The 16872-nt window shown below is 41.4% G+C and overlaps 1 long non-coding RNA gene across 1 annotated transcript in view; it reads right to left on the bottom strand.

The window, feature by feature from the left end:
• Window positions 1–16262, bottom strand: part of LOC116698973 (uncharacterized) — a 22490-nt gene extending 6228 nt beyond the window's left edge. The window contains exons 1-2 of the long non-coding RNA XR_004334331.1: window positions 16251–16262; window positions 15707–15708 (exon numbers count right to left, since the gene is read on the bottom strand). This is a non-coding gene — a long non-coding RNA (uncharacterized LOC116698973). The remainder of the gene's footprint in view (window positions 1–15706; window positions 15709–16250) is intronic.
• Between the last annotated feature and the right edge of the window lie 610 nt (window positions 16263–16872).

Below are 16872 nucleotides of genomic sequence, written 5' to 3'. Positions count from 1 at the left end.
CCATTTCGTCTGTAAAGCCGTGCCTGTGTTGGATCTTTCTACGCTCTCTCATCCTGCTCTCTCTCCTCTTATTCTGCGTCCCGCCACACAGCGGCCGCCGGTCCACACTTCTGACATTTGTCCACAGTTTTAATTTTTTTAATTACACAGCTGGATATTGTTAAGTATGAGGGGGCAAACATGTATTTGTACCAGTGTTTCCGCGGGTAACTCTGCTATCACGGCCGCCACGCGAAGAAAACAGCAGTCATTGAATGCACTAACTCAGTTGGTAGCCGTAACAGCGTGAGGACGCATCTGCTGTAACCGGTAGCCGGCACTGGACCAGAATGTGACCCATGCCAGAATATCATAGTTCATAAATGCAGCGCTGTAATGATAAAACTTTCAACCAGCGACTGTGTATCCGCCGTCGACCCGTGCTGACTCGTTCATATGAACAGCTGTCTCTCTGTGAGTACCTACGTCCATCACACCCTCCGCAGTTATATAGCCTATGTGACAATAAAAAATGTTTGGTTAAAATCAACAAATAATCGTGAGAATAATCGCAATCAAAATTTTTATCAAAATAATCGTGATTATCTTTTGGCCATATCGTGCAGCCCTATCCACGGTCATTCTGACCAGCCTCCCCAAGTGTGTACATCCAACCAGAGGCCTCAAAAGGACCACAGCCAAGTTTTTCATCCAGGTCTGTATTCTAAAGCAATGATTTCACATTGTGTGTATCTTCAACAGTCATGGTTTTACATTACAGTTTAAATTGACTTTCTCATCGGCACGTCAGCTCGGAACCCGACTTGACAACAAGAGTACACTACTTATGTGTGAAAAGCTCAGCCATCATTCCAGACATCAACTGTGGAGTCATTGCCGCTTTGCTGGAGTTAACTGGAGCATTGTGCTCGGGTGTGTGTTAAAGTTAATAATGTATTGTGTTACAGAAATTTATGTTTTTTGTTTAGTGTGTATCTTGCAGCCATGGACTTCAATGAGACTGCGATCGCCGGAAGACAGCCAGGGGAAAACTAATGTACAGACCTTCTGTTCCCAAGGCCAAAGGGGGGAGGGGGGGGGGGGGGTGTTACACCGTCAACAATTGGAAGTTAAACATTTTTTATTACAAACCAAAAATTAAAATTTGCATCGTATAGGCACTACAATAACTTTTCACAACTACAACACAAATATAAATGGCAATGGTACAGGTGCTAAAATGACTTTCTCACACACACACACACACACACACACACACACACACACCACCCACCAACAGAGACCCGACATGCACACAGCACACCCACACAATCTCCCACACACACACACACACACACACACACAACACACACACGGCTATGTGTTAGACCTATCATGTCCATGACTCCCCTTCTAATCGGAAGCAGTCCGGCAGATTCCTGCGCCCAGGACCTGGTGCTCAGCTCCACAGGCCTCCATGGACCATGCTTGCGAACATGTGTCACTGTTTAGACGGGGGGGGGGGGCTGAACCCAGCATACTGCCCTGAAGCTCAGAAGACTCCTCCGTACACGCAGCACTACACAGACGGGATGCCCGAACGGACACTGTTCCAAGAAAACTATCGGCCTGGGTCTGCATGGCCTGCAAAGACAACAGGGTGTAGTGGAAAATCAATTTTTTATCTTTAGATTTTAGAGTATAACACTGATGATTTTTTAAACAAATAAAGTTTCTCCTCATTGCATTTTGCAAAGAATACTACTATATTGAGGCACACCGGATGAAGGCCAGGATGGTCAGTCATACAGGTCATCTCCTCAGGAACCTGGGACATTGTTCTCATGACCTGTAAAAACAACACACAAGGGGCCTGCTGTTATTTCTTACGTTGAAGGACGGTGGCTAAGGGGTTAGCACTTCTGCCTCACAGCAGAAGGTTCTTGGTTCGAATCAGGTCGTTCTGGGCCTTTCTGTGTGGAGTTTGCATGTTGTCCCCGTGTTTGCGTGGGTTTCCTCGGGTGCTCCGGTTTCTTCCCACCATAAAAGACATGCATACTAGTAGGACTACAGTTGAAAACTAGCCAATGGGCTATCACTGGCGCATTTACAGAATAGTTCATTAGAATAATAAATAAGGAGCTAAAGCATAAAGTAGCTTGAGTAATGTATCTCTATTTTTAGATACTGAGGCATTTCTTGGCACAATTTTCTCACTCCTGGGGCATGTGTGCACAGTTTCCACATGTGCACCGCTGCCAAGGTAAGACGGATTGTATCTTATCTCACCGTAGTTGTAATTTTACATATTACTACATGTTGAGAAGGTAAAATCTCATAGTCAGATGACCTAATCAGCAGGATATTCAGTTCCAAGATAACATCAGACCTACTGACACAGGCGAGAGTAGTAATACTTTAGACGTGGCATACAACTGACAGATAGTAGTCTCCTGTCCAGCTAAATGGACTCCTGTTGTAAGATAACATATTACTACTAACTGCAAAGACTGTACATAACTCATATCACTATAGCAGAGAGGATTATATGTACCATATGTACATATGACTAAGAACTCGTGAGTAGCTCTATGAACTGACCACTAACATTTCAGCAACTGGACATCTTGACCGAAATTGCGAGGTACAAGTTATAAAATACTGGCAAATAACTATGTGCTTCCAATACTAAAAAAAAGCTAATACAAAGTTAGCTTAGCTACACACAGAAGTGTGAGTGTTTACACTAGTATAACAACGAACGCAACGTTGGGCTACATGTTGAAAATGCCAGTAAATGCTAAATGACAAACTTACCAGTGTGAAGGAGTCATTTCCAATCTCCTGGCAGGTTGCTCCTCTACATCAGATCCTTCCTCTGATTCAGGCTCAACAGATACGCTCAACACCAAAAGCATCCATGCTATCTCTCCCTTAGATGATTGGCGCGTGCGTGGTCATGTCCAATCAGCACGCCGCTTCTTTATATTCATGAGCAGACCATAGAAGGCCAGAACACCTCTCGGTTCAATCAGGTCAATTTAACATGGGTGGCATGAGGGCCAAAGAACAGCAAGAAGCGCGCATTTCAGCCAACAAAGTTCCATACCCTATCAGGAGACCTTGAGGAACGCGTGAAATACTCCACAAACCATTCTATCACCCCTTAATGTCAGAGTTACACACTAAGGTTTCAAGTACATTTGAGGTATGTACTTTACTTGAGTCTTTTCTGTCATGCCACTTTCTACTTCTCCTCCGCTACATTTCAGAGGAAATATAGTACTTTTACTCCACATACTACATTCATCTGACAGCTTTAGTTACTTTAGCAAATTAGATTTTAGCACACAAACCATGTAGTTCATAAAATCATGGTTTATTATAAATTAATTAAATTCCCAACGTTATATAGGCCTACAAGTCCAGCTGAAATGATGAGACCATGTAACACTTGATTGACACAACTGTTACGATCGTTTCCAGTTTCTAAAATGTGAGGATTTGATGAGCATCTTTACTTTGAATATTTTGAATTACATTTCCCCTGATGATCCTCATACTTTGTTGTGAAAGTAACATTTTCAAGGCAGGACTTTAAAGTGGGTGTAGTAATCTTTACTTAAATAAAGGACCTGAATACAGTTTTTTTCTCGTCATGCGCGCTCGAGGCTCCTGGTTTAGCCTTGCCGTTTTTACTTTGTTTTACTAGACAGATTTGTTTTAGCTGTGTTTTGACTGTCTTGACTTGCGAGTGCTTTGTCGTTGTGTTTCGCTGTGTTTTAATATTTTTCTTATCCTTGTTTTAAAATAAACATGTTATTCGTTTCACGTTGAGTTCAGTTCATTTTCAACACACCATGCTTTGTACTGCTCTCCTCTTACAAAAGAAACTGGCTTTTTAATATTTTATGGGCCCATTTTGGTTTAGTTTTTAAAGGGTCCTACTCTCATGGTTACAAACCTAGGTGGCGTTGTCGGAATTTTAGATACTGTACGTACATTGATTTAGTCCAGTTAAACTAGATGAAACCCTACATTCTACGGAGAATCATGACCGCCACGAATAGACAAAAACAATGGTGAAGGTTAGATAAGATAATATAAAATACTGAGCCAGATGAATCTATTCTGTGAAAATCTTGGCCTTTGCCATTTCAAAGGCGGGGAGGGGGGGGTGTTCAGTGCGGACTGGTTTTGTTATTTGTGTTGCTCATCAGCGTTATCGTGTTTGTCTAAGTGCTATCGTCACTATCCTGTTGTGGTTCTGTTGTGTTGCTACTCTTCATTCCACTGCATATCCGTCTTAAACAAGGTCAAGTAGTAATGTCTACTACTTTCATTCTTTTTTATGTTGTTTTCGAGTAACCTAAGAAGGAGAGAGAGATAGATAGAGAGATAATAACTATATGTGCATTGTGAACCCCTGACATAAGATTGTCACAATTTATATACTGTATATCATACATTTGGGAGCCCTTACTAGATATGTCATGATAAGATATAGAAAGATAGATAGATAGATATCATGCATGTTTTTTGTGTTTGTGAGCCCCCTAACGTAGATATCATGGTTGTTTTTCTTACCTTCACAACATAACTTTGCAGCTATTTCTTTTATTTCCCTGGCTAAATTAACTCCATAGAACACAGGTTAGGGAGTGTTGAGAATGCAAACACTGCCAGATAACTTCTGTAAAAAATATATGCACATTTTGTCTTAATACAAATTAGACCCGAGCACGGAACCAAGGAACCACTTATCACCCCGGCAGACACACACGACAACGACTAAGACTGAGAGAGACAAGAATAAAACCAACCAGAATATGCCAACACACAAAGGCTTAAAATCAGCAGGGGGATAATGCTCTGAAGCGTCAGAGGCTTTTTTCCCCCGTCATCATGATTTTGAGGAAGAACAGTAAGGGCAGCGTACTATATGAAAGTGAAGTGGCAGGATGCGGTACTCTTTCTCACTACAGCCCGCAAGTCAATAACCCAAAACCACACGGTCTACCCACTTCATCTAACGGCCAGCAGAATTGTAAGTTAACTACGAAATCTGCGTCCAGACGGAACTAGACAATGCCACTTTGGGGCTTTTTTCTGAATTGAAGCTCAGTCATCCAAAAATTCCCTAGAGTGATTTCATGCATTTCAGAAAAGGATAAAATGGGATTCCCCTTCATACATTTCAAAGAACTATTGAAATCCTCAGTGCCACACACGCATAATTAACCAAATCTCACAACCCTGTGCCGTGATTCACTCTATCAACGTTTTACTGCTCCCCCCATTGTGAAGAAACTACGTCTCTTTCAGGCACTGACTTGGATTCTAGCTCAGAGACTTGATTTGGACTGTAGCTCAGATAATTGAGACGAGACTTGGACTCTAGCTACAGATTGACTTGGACTCACTCACAGACTTGACTTGGACTCTAGCTCACAGATTTGACTTGGACTCTAGCTCACAGACTTGACTTGGACTCTAGCTCAGAGACTTGAGACGTGATTTGGATTCTAGGCTCAGAGATCGAGATGAAACTTGGACTCTAGCTCAGAGACTTGGACTCTAGCTCACAGACTTGACCTCTACTCAGAGATGAGACTGACTGGGACTCTAGCTCAGAGACTTGAGCACGTGATTTGGATTCTACTCCAGAGACTAGACTTCACCTCTAGCTCAGAGACTGAGAATGAGACAAGACTTGGACTCTAGATCAGAGACAAGCCTTGACTCTAGCTCAGAGACTAGAGATGTGACTTGGACTTAGATCAGACGAGACTTTGAACTTGACTATAGCTCTGAGACTTGAGGACTTGATTTGGACTCTAGCTAGAGACAAGACTTGACTTGGCTCTAGATCCAGAGACTTGAGACGAGCCTTGGACTCTAGCTCAGAGACTTCATTGAACTCTAGAAGAGACTCATATTGGACCTAGCTCAGACTCATTTGACTCTAGCTAAGAGACTTCATTGGACTAGCTCAGAGACTTGAGACTTGATTTGGACCTAGCTAAGCAAACAGACTTGACTGGAATCTAGCTCAGAGACATGAACTTGATTGGACTCTACCTCAGAGACTTGAGACTTGATTTGGACCCTAGCTCGAGACATATTTGGACTCTACGCTTAAGGACAAGACTTGACTGGGACTCTAGCTCTGAGACTGATTTCACTTTAGCTCAGACTGAGACTCGTCTTGGACTCTAGATTAGAGACTTGAGAATGAGACTTGAGACGTGCCTTGTACTCTAGATCAGAGACCAGACTTGGACTCTGAGTCGGAAACCTAAGACGTGACTTGGACTCTAGTTCATATTTGTGTAAAGAGACATCTCTGTATATTTCCTGCTGTAAAGCAGAGGGCCATGTAGTTCCATTGTGTCCAGAGAAGGCCGACTACACTCACACCAACACAATCCTGGCTGATGGAGAGCTCTACAGGTGGGAGAGGACAATATGAGTTTTTGATTTGGGGGGGGGGGGGAACTGTCCCTTCAACTGGTTGAGAATGACCACCGTCTATCATGCTTAACTGTAAAAGCTTTTTTTTTGTTTTTTTTCAAGGGCAACCACAAAAGTATGGAGGCCACATGCAGGATAACTGCCAGGTACTGTCACTGAATAAAACTAAAACTTTTTAATAAGACTCTAATACAGCTAGAATACATCTGACATGTTCTTCTAACCACACTGCGGGTGGATTCGGAGAGCCGGGCCATCTATCAAAAATTTAAAAAAAAAAATCATTTCCAGAAGTGGTCTCCACTTAACAGTCTTGTGGCACCGTGCTACAGGCCCCTTTGCTGACAACTCCAACACCGCTATTCCAAAATACAACAAAAGAAACCGCAGTGCTTCTAATCGAAACACTGCCTGACTCTCAGCACTTTGATCAAGTGAGGTACATATAGATGAAGTACATTGAAGGGTTCTTTTCTAGCCAGTCTTACTCAAACAGCTGATGCTTACAAGAGTGTGCAGATTTGAGGCTGCCTTGGACGGAGGCCAAATAGAAGTTGCCATGATACGGTTCAACTTAAAAACAGACACTAAGCTGTCAAACAAGGTCCTGAGAACCCAAAACGGTTGCTCTTACAAAAAGCAGAAACATGACTTAAATGAAGAAAACTTGCCCAAGTCAGAACTTATCTCTTAACGCTGTTTTATTTGTGGATCAAACTACAACCTGGTTACAAGTTCCCCTCAGAACTTGCTTTTATCAGAAAAAAATCTAATCTTCAATCTATCTTCGTGGAGGCCTATGTTCGACAAATTTCAATTTGTCCTGTGGCAGGAGGTTAAAAACAAAAAACAAAAGAATGCTTTTTGCGCTTGAAGAGCCAGATGGCATTCAACCCCCACCAATATCTCAAATTTAAACAGGACGTTCTGAAAACCAATCAATATAATAAATATAACTACATCTTTGAGGTTTTCTATCAGTGAAAGGACACCAAAATCGTTTCTTTTCAAACTCATGCACTCGCATAATAAGTGTATTAATACATTACTACATTTTAAATAACCTTAAGCTTTAGAAAACCAAGTATTGCTTGGCCCTTTAAAACGTAAGGCTTGGCGCTTGAAACATCACGTCTAGTTTCCTTCTATCTTCAGTATGCACTTGTGCACCCTATGAGAAGAAACTTGTGATGGCAGTGGATGTGATGGGTAAACCTAAGCATTTGTCAAAAGGTTACCTAATATTATTATTTCATTTCTTTGGGTTTAAAACTTAACAGCTGTGGCTAAGAGTTCAAGTTCTGAGTGAAAAGCTGAACCGAGTTAATGCTTACTTTAAAACCTTTTCCAGCACATTTTGTCTTCACTGCAAATTTCAGAAAATTTAAAATAATACACAAGTCTGTACGAGTCAAAAGGTATTTATAGAAGAAATATCACTAAAGTCCATGTATGATATGTAACAGTTCTCTTGCAGCTGCTAAATGTGGTGGTAACAAACAACGTTGCAAAATCCAACCTTTTCCATATTTAATAATCTTGATGGGTTTCTTCCTGGAACTAATAAAAATAGGAAATGAAGGAAGAAAAACACATATTACAGAGGCGAGATGGTTAATGGTGGTCAAGAACATTATTCACTGCACACAAAAGTAATTTTAAGTCCCTAAGCCGTATTTCATAAATATGTCTAGCCAGACGGCCGGTGGAAGAAGCGAAGGAGGAGGAGGATGAGATGAAGTGTTCTATCAGCAGCACCAGAAACAGACAAGATCTGGAGTGCTGATCTCTGCTGCAAGTTGGATGTTAGGAGAATCGTGGAGGGAGAAGGTGGTAAAGCGAGCAGAGTGAAACAGAAAGGGACATCACTCCATGATGGCTCTGTAAATGATTGGCTCGTGTGAGTCCTCTCTGTATCGAGTAGTTGATGACTCGCTGCCTTTGGAGTTCTGTTGACGTCGTTCTGTGAGAAAGCTCAAACGCATATCTGACGCCACCGACTAGAGCCAAAAACATCGGAGAATAAAATTAGTGCTTGCTGGGGGCAACAATCTCAAATGTAGAATAAGTGTTATATATACTATATATTAATATTCTATAAAGTGACATTGCATACATCTGACACGTTTTATTTTGAATAAAAGGTTCGAGACGCTTTTGATAAAATTGCAATTACCATTCGTGACTTGCGCTCTTTGGGCAGATTCTCATCTATGAGGTGTGATGTCGTCTCGCTTGACACTGATTTGTGATCCATCCTCAAACTCCAACCCCTGCACCCACACACGCCAGCACATCACACACACAGACACCACACACACACACACACACCACAACACACACACACACACCTTCACTAAAATTCCCTTCACCACCATGTACTTTCATAATGCTGACTGACTTTCAAATCAATTTAAGCACTTTACACACATGCAGCAATCAACTGGGACAAAAAAATATGCAGAGCAACGGCTGCGTCCCATGTAATTTCTCTCTAAAAGACTACTACTACACCCACCCAGGTAGACAAATCCACATTCTTTTCCCCCATCAACAATGTAATTTTAGACACCACAGACCAGCGGCCTCCAGCCCCTCCCCTTGTGACCTATCCTGGTGCATGACCCAGCAGCGGGCTCCAGGCCAGGCAGCCAGGCCCAGGCTTATGTGAGTAGCATGCTGTCTTGATGTTGGGCTTCCCGTGGTATAACTGTACTGATAAACCACGCTGCTGTGAGAGCTCCTGAACGTCCACACTTCCATGCATTTAAATCTTTATTGTTCACCTCGCAGTGTTTTCCACATGAGCTGATCCATATTGGAGTTACCAGACGTAATATACTAACCAAGCCTTCCGTTAAGCTCTCTCCGGCCATACTCATTAACTGTAACATTATTTATGCAATCGAGTCCGAATGAAACACAATATTTTATTAATGTGTGCTGTACACGTTTTAAACTATAATCCACGGATTAAAAACACTGATGAATGAAACAATTTCCACTTTTTGGATACCTTAGTGTAAAATATGATTTAACATGAGTTGCAAACAGGGTTGAGATTTATTAAACATGTAACTTTCTGTATGGATCACGTATGGTTTAAAAGGTCCCTAAAGGCTTTTATTTTCCTCAAAAGCCAGAGCACGATACCCAGGCTCGGTTTACACCTATCGTCCTTTCTAGCCTGGGGGACTATAGGCAGGCTGGGGGAACGCATATAATGTTAAAAAAATTGTGAAAAAAAGTGAAATTTTCGTGCGATGGGACCTTAGGTTAAGTTGTTAATATATCATTATAGCTCTGGCGTAACGTTAATCAGTTTTATATCTACTGAACTATAACATTTAGTGACAACCAATCACGTTTAGTTGTCAAAGCACAGCACACTTCTCTGCATCATCTTCTAGTCTGATTTGTGTTGAATAGCACATATTTCTTTCTAACCTTTGCCTATTGACTGTTAGACTGAACCCAGCCATGTGGCTGATGCCGCGCCTATCACTTCCCGCACCACCACACCACCAAGTACATTCTCAACCTGTGGGAACACTGGATACCACAGGCTGCATCACTTTTAAATGTTTTTTCTTTTCTCTTCTTCACTAAACAAGACCACCCACATTTTTCATTCAGCAAACATAACTCTGGTGTGTTGGTTTGGACAAAGGCATTAAGGCTTCAGATCCAGTGCCATGGCAGCCAAAAGAAAGCGAAGCAGCTTGGGGGGGGTTGTTTACCCAGGTACATAGGACTGGAGTGCGATGCCATTAACTTGGGCTCCATTATCAACCCATCTGTCATCCCGCACTTGAACTGCATCACCTTCGCGGGTGGGCGAGCCGGACTCGAGTCTGTCGTTGCTGAAGAGAGAGAGAAGAGAGAGGAGAGAGAGAGAGAGAGTCGAGGAGAGAGAGTAGAAGAGAGAGAGAGAGACGAGAGACGAGAGAGTGAACGCTGGCTGATGTAATTAGATGAGAAAACGTGTCGTAAACGGAATATTTTACTTACCAGGTCACTTATCTCATCTTTACTTTGCTCTTGTAGAGTTAAAACTTTACTCTTTTACTATGCATTATTTATGTATTTCTTCCTTTTTAATTTCATTTTGGTACTGTACGGTTTGTACTTCTCCATCAGTCATGTGCTGCAGCACCATCTGAATTTCCCTCTGGGATTAATAGGGTTTATCTATCTTAAGTCTCCCTAAGGTTTTATGTATGTTACTACACTTCACCCCTGGCATAACATTTCAGTAAATATGATTGGAAGCAATGCTATTAACCCGATGTCCTCTGGGAAAAGGTTGTCGCGTAGGAGCCGTCGCAGACACACCTCGTAGAAGGTGCCGTGTCGCTCCACCAGGTCTCACACTGGTAGTAAACGGGCGTTTTGTGTGTTAGAGATCACCCTCTGCCCCTGCCACTCACGCAGGGAAGCCGCGTTGCGCTAGGGGACAAAAACCTAAGCATACTCACAATCATATCACTCCGCCGCGATAAGAGCACGTGAAAGATAAGTGTTGTTAGTATAAAATTGCAATAACCATCTATCAAGATAACTCTGCAAGCATATTATCAGTCAGTAATGTGACCCAAGTAATTGGTCCTGCTCTGTGATCATAGTACAATAAACATTTGAGAACTACAGTTTAGGATTTTACACAGAAAGCCCAGCCTTGTAGTCACATATATTAATACCCCATGCAGCATGAAAAATAAACTTTGCAGCTAAACTCATTACATTCAATGAACATTCATGTGGTCACTGCTCATCTCCCGACGAGGACCAAACAGATGTCTGTCTCCCCCCATTTTGTGATTCATAGCGGCTATAACACCTTACAAAAACAAATCCCCCCTGTGGTAGATTAAGAGTTTAGGGAATACAAGTCTTCCAACTATTACTGTGCTGCACGGCTGATAAAAGCAGTGCGGAAGTGTTTAGATGCAGTGCTCAGGAGACTGCCTTCACAAACATCTACATAATACACAGAGTGAGTGCATTTATCCATCTTATGAAGTGGGAAAAAAAAAAAGTGTTTATATTCACTAAAATGTGACTGGGAAATCATCATTATTTTCTTAGTGCCACAATAAAATATCCATTGGTTTCCTCTATATCCCGTTCTGCAGCAATGCACTGCCATGAGTGGGGCAACCGTCTGTGATTAGTTTCACTGACGAATTTCGTGTGTGTTGTTAGTGACTCTGGACATCGAGAATTTGGTTTAAACAGTTGGATGTGATCATATTTGCTTTGTCAAGATTGGCTGGAAGTGATGTAATGTACCGTTTTATGTCGAGTAAGCACCTCCGGGAGTATCACTTTAAAGTGACGTATATTTCTTGTAAAAATGGTGGGCACCGGCTCCAATTTATGCCAAGGTTCATGTGGATTTGAAAAGTGTTCAATTGAGAATGTATGTTGTGTAACACTGTACATGTCACATCTGGAAAGCACAATAACATAGGACAGTTCTTAGCAGTAGTTTTAAACAAGCTTCAATGAGAAGTAAAATAATCAAACAAACCTCCGACATACTTAAAGTGTGTGGGATCTGATCCTTAGAAGATGTAACACATGCAAATTCCGTCCGACACCAAATCATATTAACCATAACAAAGCTTCTTGTTTGGGCGGGCTCAGTATTCCAATCTGTAGAAATCACCAACTCGATTCCATGGAAGACACTTTCTTTCTTTACTATAGGAACCAGCATAAAACCTTAACTAAGGTTTTTTTCTACACAGCTGTGCTATTTGCGGAATAGAATACATGGGGGCATTCGCAGAAGAAATCACAAAATGCACTCTCACAAGTTTAAGATAGGGTAAACTTGTCTTTTTCAACATGCATGTCAGTTCTCAATCAGAAAATAGTCCTTTCTTTTCACATTTTCCTCACATCTAAAACTCTTTGCAGATAACTTGTGTAGAAATGATGTACTTCCCACACCCTAACTCATACTTACTGTTTCGTCTGCACAGTTTACCTCAGGTAAGAGGGGGCTCTGTTTTCGTGGGCAGGTGATAAGTGCTGAATGGCCATTCATCCGGGTGCATGAGGATACACGCTGCCTGAGCGCAGGGGGTGGAATGCCGTTGAGCCGTCGTCCGTGGGAGCACTGGCCCAGCAGCCATTCACCTCCCTCTTCATCCTTTCCTGCAGTATCACACTTCTAACCAGAGTGACAAAGACAAGCGTGGAGGGAACCGCGGTCAAGAGAAAAGTTACGAGTGGTGAGTTAACGCAGAGGAAGTACAGGAGGAGAGAGGAAACAAGCCAAGTGGGGAGGAACGAGAGTAAGAAAGACCAAACAAAAAAAAAAAAAAAAAGTTATCGGAGGAAGTTCAAGGCCTCAGACGCAGACACTAACTGGAACACATGAAGAGGTATTACACAACTTCCTTGTGAATATTTAATGGCGCTATGACTCAAATGTGCTTATTTAGGAGTTAAATCCATTGAGATCAGGACTTGGAACAATGGAACAGCCATCCTTTGTGAACAAAGTCCAGAAATATTCCCGACTGCTTGTACGTGACTCATACACGTCTTTTTTTTTTTTTTATATAGATCAAAATGTGGGCTAGACCTTGCCGCTGTAGTCGTCGTTTACGGTGTTACCCGATGGCCGGGGCATACAAAGTACACAATCAAAGTAAGCACTCTACAGATGTTGAGCGATATCAATGAATATCTGTACTTGTAAATGTCTGGGGTGTTCATTAACACCAGTGTTGTCATGAGATTATTAACGCTGGTAAATTTTCCACCCCGTGGCATCATCAATGTGGGCAGAATGTCACGCTCCATTTCGCATCGTTAAAAGCCGCATCCCCTTTTTTCAGAAACCACAGAGGCTAGATTGGAAGTGAAACAGTTAGGACAGCCAACAGACGCCACAGCAGTTTCACTAGGTGCAAACGTGTGTCTCAGTGAGAGCCACAAACAGATGCCATCATCAAGCACACTCTTTTACCAAGAATCCAATCTGTGTGTTGAGTTTAAGTCACGGGAGTGAAAAATACTCAATGAATTAAAAATGCCACATGAATACATAGATGGGTGCCATGATATTTGTGTGCATAGCTCTGTTCGTCTTAGTGAATTATTATATCAAAATATTTAAAGATACTTTGAATAGGACAAATTCAGCAAAGAGGCGGGGTCAACTAGTTTGATTTCAGGATTCTGACACATGAAATCATCAAATATTAGCTTCATGCCTACGGCTGCAAAATGGTCTTAATCACTACAGTTAGCCCATAATGTACAGCAGACCACTTTAACTGTAGTGAGTCTTCAGTCCTGAACCGCGGCAGTGGGATTGCGAGTGCAATGGGGCCATCGCTCAGTGACGTTGACGAAGCGAGCTTCCAGCACAGTGATGGCACACAGTACATGAACCCACCTGTGTGGAAAGCAAACACAAGTACGATTAGACAACAATTCAATGTCCCGAGTGCATGTTGATGCACATATTAAGCAATGTGGTTACCACTTGTAGTTGGGCCTACAAGTTAGTTAGTTGAGGTCAGTTTCCGCATCATTCGGCAAAAATTCCTTATAATCGACTTCTGCACCTCTCTCTGACACGGTTTAAGACTTCAAGAAAACATAGACCACACAGCAGACTGGCCAATAACAGTCATTTCAGAGAGTAGAAGTGCATGTTGGCTCTCAATAATGCAGAGCGCATGCACGTCCCTTCGGACTATCAATCCCAAAAAGGAGCAGCGAGTAAACAAAAGACAATAATAATATTTCAATAACAGCGAATCCTTCAGAGATTAGTAGTTTAGCCTTCTGCTAACCTTGCCAAAGGCTCAGACTGCGGCTAATTCAAGTTCTATTTGGAGTATGTATCTAGCCTAGTCCCAAGGGCTTTACAGGCCCCAAGTTGCAAAGAAAACCAGACTGTGTTCTTTAGAGTTGCTGCTATTTCAGGATCAGATGATTACAATAAGGACTAGTATTCGTACAGGTTAACTGCATTGAACTGAGTGCTTGTACCTTTGTGTGGAGGGGCTTAGAACAGAGTGGAGAGCTGCAGGAGGAAGCTGTATGTTTTTTCCCTGTTTACCTTTTCCAGAAAAACCTCCTAACCCAGTGTAAAAGTCTACAATTGATCCATTAGAAATACTACAATACCCACAACTTCTTGTAGTAACTAGGACTTCTACTAATTAAGTTATATATATATATACTATAATTATATTATATAATTATATATATATATTATTAGATATATAATATTATATATATATACACACATACATAACAAATCATAAACAAGGTTTCAACGGAGCATAAAATAATTATTTCCCTCGGAAAAAAGTGTTCACAAAAAGAAACTTGTCCAATGTCCACTTGACCTTTCAACTGGACTTCACAGTCTTTCACCCTCAGCCGTTTGTCCGCTCAGTTGTCATGGAGACACTTATCTACCAGTGATAATTGATATGGAAGTTGATGGCTATGGAGATAAAGTACTATCTCTATGATATGTGAGCAAACTCTTTTGTGAGGAAGAACTTGCAGATGCAGTTGAAGGCTAAAAAAAGCTACTATGATGAAACTTAAGTTAAGAGACTTTTGTCAAAGTGATATATAATTATAATAAGACGGAAACAAATACATGTAGTTTAGAAGTGTGGTTTGAATCTCATTTTACTCTTTTATGGCAAAAAGTAACTGTCTGTAACCTGCACAATTGCTAGTAATAATAATATACAATACTAATATACGAATAAGTGGGTAGATGAACACCACATCGCGTTATAGTTAAAACAATTGTTTATTATGGTCCCGTCTTTAGTAACCCATTTATAAAAAAGGGTACTTAATTGTAACATACGTTATATATGGGAGAGTCGGCTCAAAAATAGTCCCACAAATCCACACGGTCATAAGCCTTGAGTGATGTTGGCAAACATGTTTGGCAAACGTGATTCTGTTGAAACGCATTTGCTCTCACCTACAAAACCGCCAAATTGCAACCACAGTCTGGAGGTGTGCACCAACCGCACGTACACACCAATCGATGTGTTGACGAGGTCTGGGCTGTTTTGTAACATCATAATTCATGTCTTGTCTTTACTTTCACGTTTACGACTGTGACCATAGAGACGTCAGACGACAAACTTTCCTTATTAACGAAAATGTGGCACTGGGTAAGCAAAAGGTGCTTTCTACAGTCTACTGACTTAAGATTCCATGATCTTAGAGGAGACAATCATAGAAAAACTTCTATGACTATCTTCAGTGGTGCCCTCATGTGGCATTTCTTGGGTTACTGCCTGTCCCATAAACTAACTCTGCTTCTCCTATAACTAATAACTCTTTGGGTTCCACATAAAGTTTAATGAACTGCCTGTCTAGTGGTCGGGGTTGACTTTGACGGTGTAGTTGTTGCTGGTGATTTCAACACACTCATGTTGACAATACCCCAGGATAGAGGAACCAAGGAACTCTGCAGTAGGGTAAATAATGATGGGCTAAACAACACGTGACGGAGCCCCGGCACAATAAGGCACATTTTGGACATAATTAAAGTCTGAACATCCAAGGTCGGTGACTAATGTTGCTCTCTCTGATTCCTGTGTTTTCTTAGTGTATGTGCAAAAAAAGTGTCTCAACAAAAGGAATTAAAACAACATCACTGAAAGCACCAGTGAAAATTCCTTCAAGCTTTTCTCCTCCACACACGCCTCCTCTGGACATCATCGTAACTTGTTTGTAGACAACTTCAATTATAGAATTACAATGTTTATTGACGCTATTTCTCCCACTAAGGTCAAAGCTGTCTCTGGCAGAAACATCTCCACGGAGAAATGTAACACCTGTAAATCCGAAAAAACAATGTCAAAAAAAGCTGAAAGCTGGTGAAAAACTAATCTCCAGGTCCACTATGACACTTATGAGAGAGACTTTGCATTTATAATGGAACTGAAGAATGCAAGGCGTCCTTATGGCTAAAAACAATAATTATCCATACTTTGTTTGCTACTGTTGATTTACTGCTAACAAACCCTCCAGGTTAAATTTAACAATCCCTCCAGTATCAGCATCTAGAACTTTATCCACCAAGGCCGGCAATGACTTTGCTATCTTCTGCGAGAATAATTCAGAAAATTAAAACCGTCAGTGCCATCCATATCAAGTTCATAGGATATGTGTTGTCACAGTGTCCAGGCAAAACAAATTCCAATTGACACAATGTCCAAAGATTAACTATACAAACCTGAAGACATTGTACAACATCTAAAAACCTCCTCTGTGGTGCCTTGATATTCTACCGACTGGCTTCTTCAAATGTTTTCTAATTGTTTGGGCTTCTGATCTTCCACAGATTGTGAACATTGTGAAACTGCGGTCACAAGCCACTCTTAAACAAAAGACAATTTAGATACT

This window comes from Etheostoma spectabile, chromosome 12, assembly GCF_008692095.1.
Source record: "Etheostoma spectabile isolate EspeVRDwgs_2016 chromosome 12, UIUC_Espe_1.0, whole genome shotgun sequence".
NCBI lineage: Eukaryota > Metazoa > Chordata > Actinopteri > Perciformes > Percidae > Etheostoma > Etheostoma spectabile.
The sequence above is the reverse complement of the archived record's forward strand: the minus strand, read 5'-3'. Positions and strand labels throughout refer to the sequence as shown.